We start from the raw sequence: 8,337 nt of genomic DNA, 5'->3' as shown, positions 1-8,337 counted from the left end.
TTATGAGAGGTGTGTTATAATTCAAAGCTGCTCTACAAAAGCACAAATACATGTAGATTTGTTGGAGGGAAACTTTCCTTTTTATGATATACTGTATGATCTCTGGTACTTTGACAACCTATGACAACTAGATGGTGGTATTTTGAAATAAGCTTTGACATGAAAGAATTCTGAAAAGTACCAGTACCAAATCATTTTTAGCAACAAACTAAATCAGTCTGACAAAAAGCTCATCTGTCAGTGTTTGACTAAAGAAACTGACAAATAACTATTCATACAGTTATATTTTACATTCTTGAAGCAAATGATTTATCAGTACTAAGTTATTCTGTGCAGGGGGTTGTGACAAAAAACAGACTTGTCTTCTTGGATACCCTCCAACCATACATACATTACACAAAAACATCACATGGGGAAGACAGGTCAGAGAGGTATAACAATGGAAAATGCACCACATGAGGAAAGATAAGGAGAAAAATGACTGAGCTCCAACAGGGAGATCAGTTTGAGAAGAGAAAAAAAAAACACCTTTGCACATAGCACATGAAAAATACACCAAAGAAACACATGACAAGCAACAGGGATGGGTAAAGGGTGAGAGACAGCCAGTGTAGACAGTGCATCCGGGCCTGCAAAGTGCTGGTCTCCTTGATCCACCGTCAGCATCGGAGGGGAATAAGCGTCGAAGGCGTTTGGAGGGGGAGGGGGGATGAGTGTACATCTGCATGTGTATATATGTCTGTGTGCGTGTGTGTGTGTATGAGTTCAGCTGAGACAGCGTCCTTCGCCCTGCCAGGCTAAGTAAACAGTCTTCCAGCCAACCCAGGTGGCCTTGCATAGAATGGGAAGTCTAAACACTTTTGTTATCAGGGTGTTGTTGTTCAGCTCCAGCCTTGAGACCGCAGCTGGCGCCGAAAGGGTATCCGCATGAAGTGATGGTGGTTTTAACTTTAGTGCGAACAACTCATATGAATTTCAAAGCTGTTCTAACAGTCCAACACTGGTGTCACAATCTCCCGTTGGAGAGCCGTGAGCTTTCTCCATGATGTTATCAAACTTACGCTCCGTGATGTTGTCATTCTTGTGCTCAAAGAGCCGATTCTGAGAACTCACAACCACAGTGCGCTTCTCCAAGATGTGATCCAATTTGCGCTCAGAGGTGTTATTCCGAGTGAGCCCCTCCAAGATGTAATCCAGTTTGCACTCAGAGATCTTATTCTGAGTATTCACGGCAGCCGTAAGCTTCTCCAAGATCTTATCCGTGCTGCACTCAATGAGCCCATTTTGAGAAACTCACACCTCGTCCCATAGTTTCAATCCCAGCGGGCAGCCTTGTGGGGGTTTGAACAGCTGGTTCCGCTTTCTTAGTTCTTTGATAAGCCAGGGCCAAGCCAGCTCCGATCAGAAAGAACCCTGTTATCATGGTTCTGAATAGGTAGATATCTTCAGCACTCAGGCTCACCCAAGCCCAGACTTCTCGTTGAGAAAAGGGGGTCAATTGCATTTAGGGACCAGTTGATCAAATCCATAATTCCTCTTTTAGGTTTTAGAGAACAGACTGTGAGAGAGTGTTCCAGGGAAAAGTAATACAAAAAACACGAGACTAGACAAGGACATAAGAGGCTAAGCAGGGAAGCTAAGGGAGAGGAGGAGGAGGAGAGGAGAAAAGTGCGACCGCCTTCGTCAAGAGCAAGAGACAGTAGAACATATCAAATCTTCAGAAAATTGTGCATCATGGAAAGTGGCCCATTTTTTATATAAAATCCATCTGGATGAAGATTGGTGACATCCATCTGGATGTAAATCCATTTGTTAGAACAGCCTTATAATTTTATTCATGGGTGAAGCAAGATGGCGCCAGTGTGTGTGGCTGCTTGTCTGTCACTGCCAAGTTTGTTCCTATTTATATTATTTCTAATTTTTGTCATCCACGAAACAAAGTCTCTGCTAAAGTATGATCGCCAGACACTACTAGACCAAACCTGTGGTCCAAAATATTGTGTCGTTTGGAGCTGGTGGGCAGCAACCCCTGCCCCCAGTTGTATCGGCAATCCCGGGTTACCTGTACCGGGTTCCCACGCTACCTACGTCATCATCGCCGGGGTAAATGAAGCGGTCGGCTGGTGAAGCTAAAGGTTTATCTAAGGAATTGTTCTGCTGTTTTGCGCATGGATTATTTCCAAGATTGTTTGTGTCTCGGCGTTTCCTGGATCCTATTGATGCCTGTTTGGTGCCTGTGGTCGGCTTTGATGATGCTCCTTGGCCTTCCTGCCCATGCCCTCCCAGGCTAAACCTCCGCTGTCAACATTATCGAAACCTGAGATTGCTGCGTCGGGTTTCTCGACTTGAACCGGTGCTCCAGCTCCTGCCTGGTGAACGCCAGATCACTTTTAAACAAAACTTTTATTCTTTGGGACTTTTTCAGTTCCCGTGATCTGATTTTCTGTGTGTGTCTGAGACGTGGCTGAGTGCAATGGATTGCGCTATTTTAATTCACCAGAGACGTCAGGCAGAGGTGCAGGCACAGCGACTGTTTACAAAAAGGATTGCAAATGTAACCAGTGTTTTCTACAGCCTTCGTTCTCCAGCTTTGAATTTACCTCGTTTTAGGTGAGTCGCACAAACACAGTTTTCTGTGCTGTTATCTATCGTCTCCCGAAATACAATAAGAACTTCATAAATGAGATTATGCCCAACTTTGATAGTGTTCTTATTGTTAGAGATTTTAATATATATGTATGTTGTCCTGATAAGCCACTGGTGAATGTCTTTCTTAAGCCTTATTGACTCTTTTAGCCTGGTACAGTCCGTGCCTGGCCCTACACATGAGCATGGACACACACTGGATCTTGTTCTGTCATATGGTCTGTCTGTCACTAACTAGAATTGTGACTGTGATCTCTCAGATCATATGCCTGTGTTATTCAACGTTGATTTTATACATACATGCAGTTAAATCTCGCGCTGCTGCTCGGCGCTGTCGGGTTATTAACCCCTCCACTGCCGCGCTGTTTTCTGCTGCTTTTAATCAGCTCTGTGGCCCTTTTGACTTTGTTTCCTCTGACACAGAAGAGCTTAATTCCTGGTTTTATCTCTCTGTACTGGCTGCCTGTGTCTTTTAGAGTTAATTTTAAAATTCTCATGTTTGTTTTTAAATGCTTTCACAATTTTGCCCCGCCTTATCTCTCTGAGCTTCTTCATCTCCGCACACCCTGTCGGTCTCTCAGGTCAGCTGACCAGCTGCTCCTGGAGGTACCGAGATCCAGGAGGAAGCTCAGAGGGGACAGGGCCTTTTCTATCGTGGGTCCTAAATTATGGAATAATTTGCCCATGCACATTAGAGAGGCCCCTTCACTGTCCACTTTTAAATCGCGTCTTAAAACCCACTTTTATTCTTTGGCTTTTAACCTCAGTGAGACTTAGTTTCTCTTGTAATAAAATTAGTTATTTAATTAATTATTTTACTTTTTCTTTTATTTATATCTTATATACTTTTATTATATAGTTCCTATATACAGCTCTTTGTGTCAGCTGTGGTTGTTTAAAAGGGCTTTATAAATAAAGGATGATGATGATGATGATGACTACTTTTCTAACAGTAAAAAGGCCACTACACTATCCATTAAAATTGTACTTTGTATACAACATCTACACGCATTTGAATACAATATTTTATGTCATCTATTTTAGACACTAAGAATCTTTAAATCTGAACCTTTGTTTTAAAAGCTTTTGTTTTTTATGAATTCTAATCAGTTGTGAATTAAACAAATATCGTTAGATTTCCTTAGCTTCTAGTCTGAACGATGCGTTTATGCTGCCCCCGCTCAAACACTAACTATTGTAGAGGAGAAAAAAAGCACTCACTCATGGCTGAGTACAAATGTATTTGCATCCAAAGCAGGGCTGAACTGGTAATCTGACATTATGGGCATTTGCCCTGTGGGCTGGTGCAATTTTGGGCTGATGGGCCAGCTTGAAGGAATGCTACGCACCAGACAGACAAGCATTGACAGCACTCCATTTGTTCAATCAAATCTCTTAATGTGACTATGGCTCTCCACTGCCTTCCCATACACACACACACACACACACGCACACACACACACACACACACACACACTTATATATATATGATTAACATTAACTTTCCTATTCTTACACTAAAAAAAACATTAAATAAACCCCTAGTCCACACTCAACCACACACACACACACACACACACGCATGGAAATGCACAAAAGCAAATAAAACTCAGTTCTAAGAACTGCATTAGAGACAAAATGGGCCACATCCTTGAACAATTATAAGATGATTCTCTAATTCTTCTAAAATTTTGACTACTAAATGAGAAGGTTCATACAGCTAAGTCATACTCATCACAATGACAAGTGTAACTTAATATTGTGAGGTGTGAAGTTTCATAACCTTTCTTGACACATGAGTGTTTTCACAGTTTTTTTTTTTTACTTTTTGCAGTTTACTTAAACCAACAAGTCAACCCCACCTACCCCCCCACACATTTTTTTTCAACGATGAGATATGTTAAAGTCTTAAAAGAGCTTCTGTTCACTTGAAAACTTGGTTTCAGTAATTAGTTAAGTTTTGTTATTGTCATTATTATTATGATTATTATTAATACAGTTTTCTTTTGGTTTAAGTATAAAATTGTATCATTTTAAAGACTGCTTATCTTTGGCAGTTTACTAAGCATATATATTATCAGATTCACCACAGTATTCAGGTCCATAATTCTGCAGTTTCATTGGCAGAAAGTTCCAAAGAATTTATATGTGTCCTTATTAGTCATGTCCCATCAGAACCTAGAGATTGACAGTAACTGTTCCACCATAAAAGTGTGAAATCTCCAGCTAACACTACACTTATTTAAAAATAACAATCACATTTTATAATATAATAACATTTACCAGTTGCACAAAGCAACAAATAATTACACAAAAACATGTCCTCATAACATACTAGATGGGCCAAATCATTCCACCACTGAGTTATCAGTTTCATTAGTTCAGTTTTTTCTGATTCTTTTTGTTAGTTAAAAAACAGCCCTTTAAGTAGTTCAGTTGTTAAACAGTTTTATTAGGCATAACTCTCTTCACATTAACTCTGTAATTGCCTTCACATTTGCTCATGGCTTATTCCTACTTATTATTTGTTGCCATTTTCAGGTTGTAACACTGTAAATAAAAGAAAACAAAAAAATACATATTTTTAGCATTTCATCTGAAAGAGAGCTTGTTACAAGCATTATGTTATAATGACTTTGTCAGAGTTTATCAAACATTATTCAGGCCAAATGTATTTCTGTTACATGTTTTGAATGTACAATTACTTTCATATGTACATTTTCTAGTCTGCAGCTCTGTATTTTGTATGTTCCATCTTATTTTGTTGTTTCCCTCGTCTTGTCTTTTATTTAGTTTCTGTCTCCCCGTATTCCCATCCTCCTGTCTTAGTTCCCTAATAACCTCCTGAGAACAGAGAGAACGTTTTATGATTTCCTACCTCTTTGAAGCAAAAAGAGCCCATACAAAAACATAAGATATCAATTGAAAGCCTAGAATGTCCTCTATTTACCACATTAGGACTTAGTAAGGTACCTCAAATAAGTCCAAATATTATAGACAAAAAAACAAATGTCCATTACAGAAAACAAATGTACAGGGTGGTTCTCAGGAGGATACATCATCTTTTCATTTGTGTGCTGTCTTTTTACTTAATTGTTTCCTGTCCTGTTTCCACTGACTCTTTCTCATGTTTCATCCTTTGCGTCTCCTTGTGAAGTCAGTCTTGTCTGTTTACTCAGTTGTCTGTGTTAAGTTAGTGTGTTTGGTCTTTGTGTCCTGCTACTTCCTGGTTTTTTTTCTTGGTGAGCTCATGCCCCTTGTGTGTTCTCAAAGTTTCCAGTGTTTTCTTCAATGCAGGTTTCAGTTCCCATTTTGTATTTTTTCCCCTTTATTATACTACCTTTGCAATCAGTCTCAATAAAAGGCCTGTTTGCCATTAAGCTCAATTCCTGTCTGCCGTGTTGTCCTGGATCTTCACTCACTGAGTCTGCACATCTTGCAGACTTTTGACAGAAGTGGATAATTAAATTTTCATATTTCACACATTCTGCAACTTGTGGGGACCAAATGAAAGTCCAGAGTTTGTGGATGTTGCAGATTCACGACCACATTTGAACCTGTGCAACTAACCTGCAAAGGAAGATTGCCACAGGTCACCTGATAGGATGCAGCCTTTCTGCAAACAGTCACAGTCTGACTTGGACTGACTGCAGTTGCTTTTAGAGAGATTGTCAAACATTTGTAAAGTAATTGCTGTCTAATTGCTGTATAACTTATGAGTGTTTGAGCACCACTCAACTCAAGTCACTGCCATTTGGTTGTATTGTGGTTTTATTCCTATAGTAGTGATCACCAAATGAAGCTTTCTGAAGGACTTAAGGGTTTGTTGCTCAAAGCTTTTCAGCACAGTGATCTTTGGTGCCATCTGCTTGCCAAAAATATGAAGATCAGATTGAGCCTACAAGTTGAACTGAACTACTTCGTTATGATTAGCCACTCTACAGAGCTGAGTTGAGTGACTTCTTTACATTTGTAAACATAGATTAAAAAAACCCCCATATGAAATAATGTAAAAAACACAATCTTATATTAGGTTGGGCATATGCTTGTACTGTGAGCTCCTGCCTCCACGTGCTTTTGTAATTAACCAATGGACAGGTACATTTATATATAATATACTATAGCTTATGTGTTTACTGGATTTCTTATGTATGTTGTTGACCTGGGAGGAAAATTGCTTGTGAACGGGTAAAAGAAAAATACAACACATATAAAATTCAAATTCAAAACTTTATTTGTCAGCTACACAATCATACACAGAACGACTTGCAGTCAAATGCTTATTGCTGTGCAATTCTTGGCCACTGAAAGTAAAAGAATAAACAAAAAAATAAAAAATCAAGTATAAATACTCTGGATGGTGCATAAATAGAATTTCTTAAGCACCTTCAGAAGTAGATGGAAGTCTCTAAGTCTTTTGAGGAAGAAGAGACACCAGAGTGTTTATGTCACAAGACCATGACAGATCCTGTGTGATATGAAGACTCAGGTATCTGAAATGGTCTACTCACTCCATTAGCACACCACTGACGATGCGCTATTTTATTTTATTAAATGCATTTCATTAAAATGCATATTACACACTGTTATGTAGGCCACACTGGTGCACTATTGCTCGTAATTTCTCACCTGCTGTGTGATGAAGTCCACAATCAGTTCCTTGGTTTAGGAGGAGGTTATTCTTCTGGCACCAGTTCTCCAGGTTCCTGATCTCCTCCAGGTAGGCCTTTTCAGTGTTATCAGAGATCAGGCCCACCCCCACAGTGTCATCAGCAAACTTGAAATGGAGGCATTGCGTGATGTGGCTAACCAGTCATAGGCGTACAATGAGTACAGCAGGGTGCTTAAAACACAGCGCTGTGCCACTCCAGTGCTGAGTGAGATAGCAGGAGAGACATGATTACACACCCTCACTGATTGAGGTCTGTCTTTGAGAAAGTTGAGGATCCACTGACACAGTGATGAGCTGAGTCCTAGATCCTTCAACTTGGTGAAAAGATTTAAGGGGATTACTGTGTTGAATGCAGAACTGTAGTCCACAAATAGCATCCTAACATAGTTTCCCCTGCTGGAGACCAAATGGCTCAGTGTCATGTGTAGCAGGTGTATTATGGCATCGTCTGTAGAGTGATTAGGCTGGTATGTGAACTGTAGTGGATCAATGGCATCAGTGCTACTGGGCATTAATCATTGAGAGAAGACATATACGGTTACTTCACCCTCCTGCCATCTGGCAGGCGCTACAGGAGCCTCCTGACTAAGACCACCAGGTACCGGAACAGCTTCTTCCCTACAGCTGTCAGACTCCTGAACTCTGCCTCCTGACTTCTGACCCACATTAAACTCATGGACTGAACATACACACACCCACAACCACCTATAACTGAACACACACACAATGGACAAAAACAAACAAATGGACAACTGTACCCTCATACACACAATAATAACATGCACTTTATATAGCCTCTGTAGGAGTTACCCACATTCCACTTATCTTAACTGCACTACCGTAAATGCTGTATAGACAATCATTCTGTACAATATGATAATTTTAATTCTACAACTGTTTATAATTTGCATAGTTCATATTTCTGTATAGCTTCATATTTCATATTTCTGTATAGTTTTCACATTTATATCCTGTTCATAGCCTGTACATACTTATAGTTATAGCATATTCACAACATA

The sequence above is a fragment of the Pelmatolapia mariae genome, linkage group LG10_11, assembly GCF_036321145.2.
Source record: "Pelmatolapia mariae isolate MD_Pm_ZW linkage group LG10_11, Pm_UMD_F_2, whole genome shotgun sequence".
Classification (NCBI taxonomy): domain Eukaryota; kingdom Metazoa; phylum Chordata; class Actinopteri; order Cichliformes; family Cichlidae; genus Pelmatolapia; species Pelmatolapia mariae.
Note: the sequence above shows the minus strand (reverse complement) of the source record.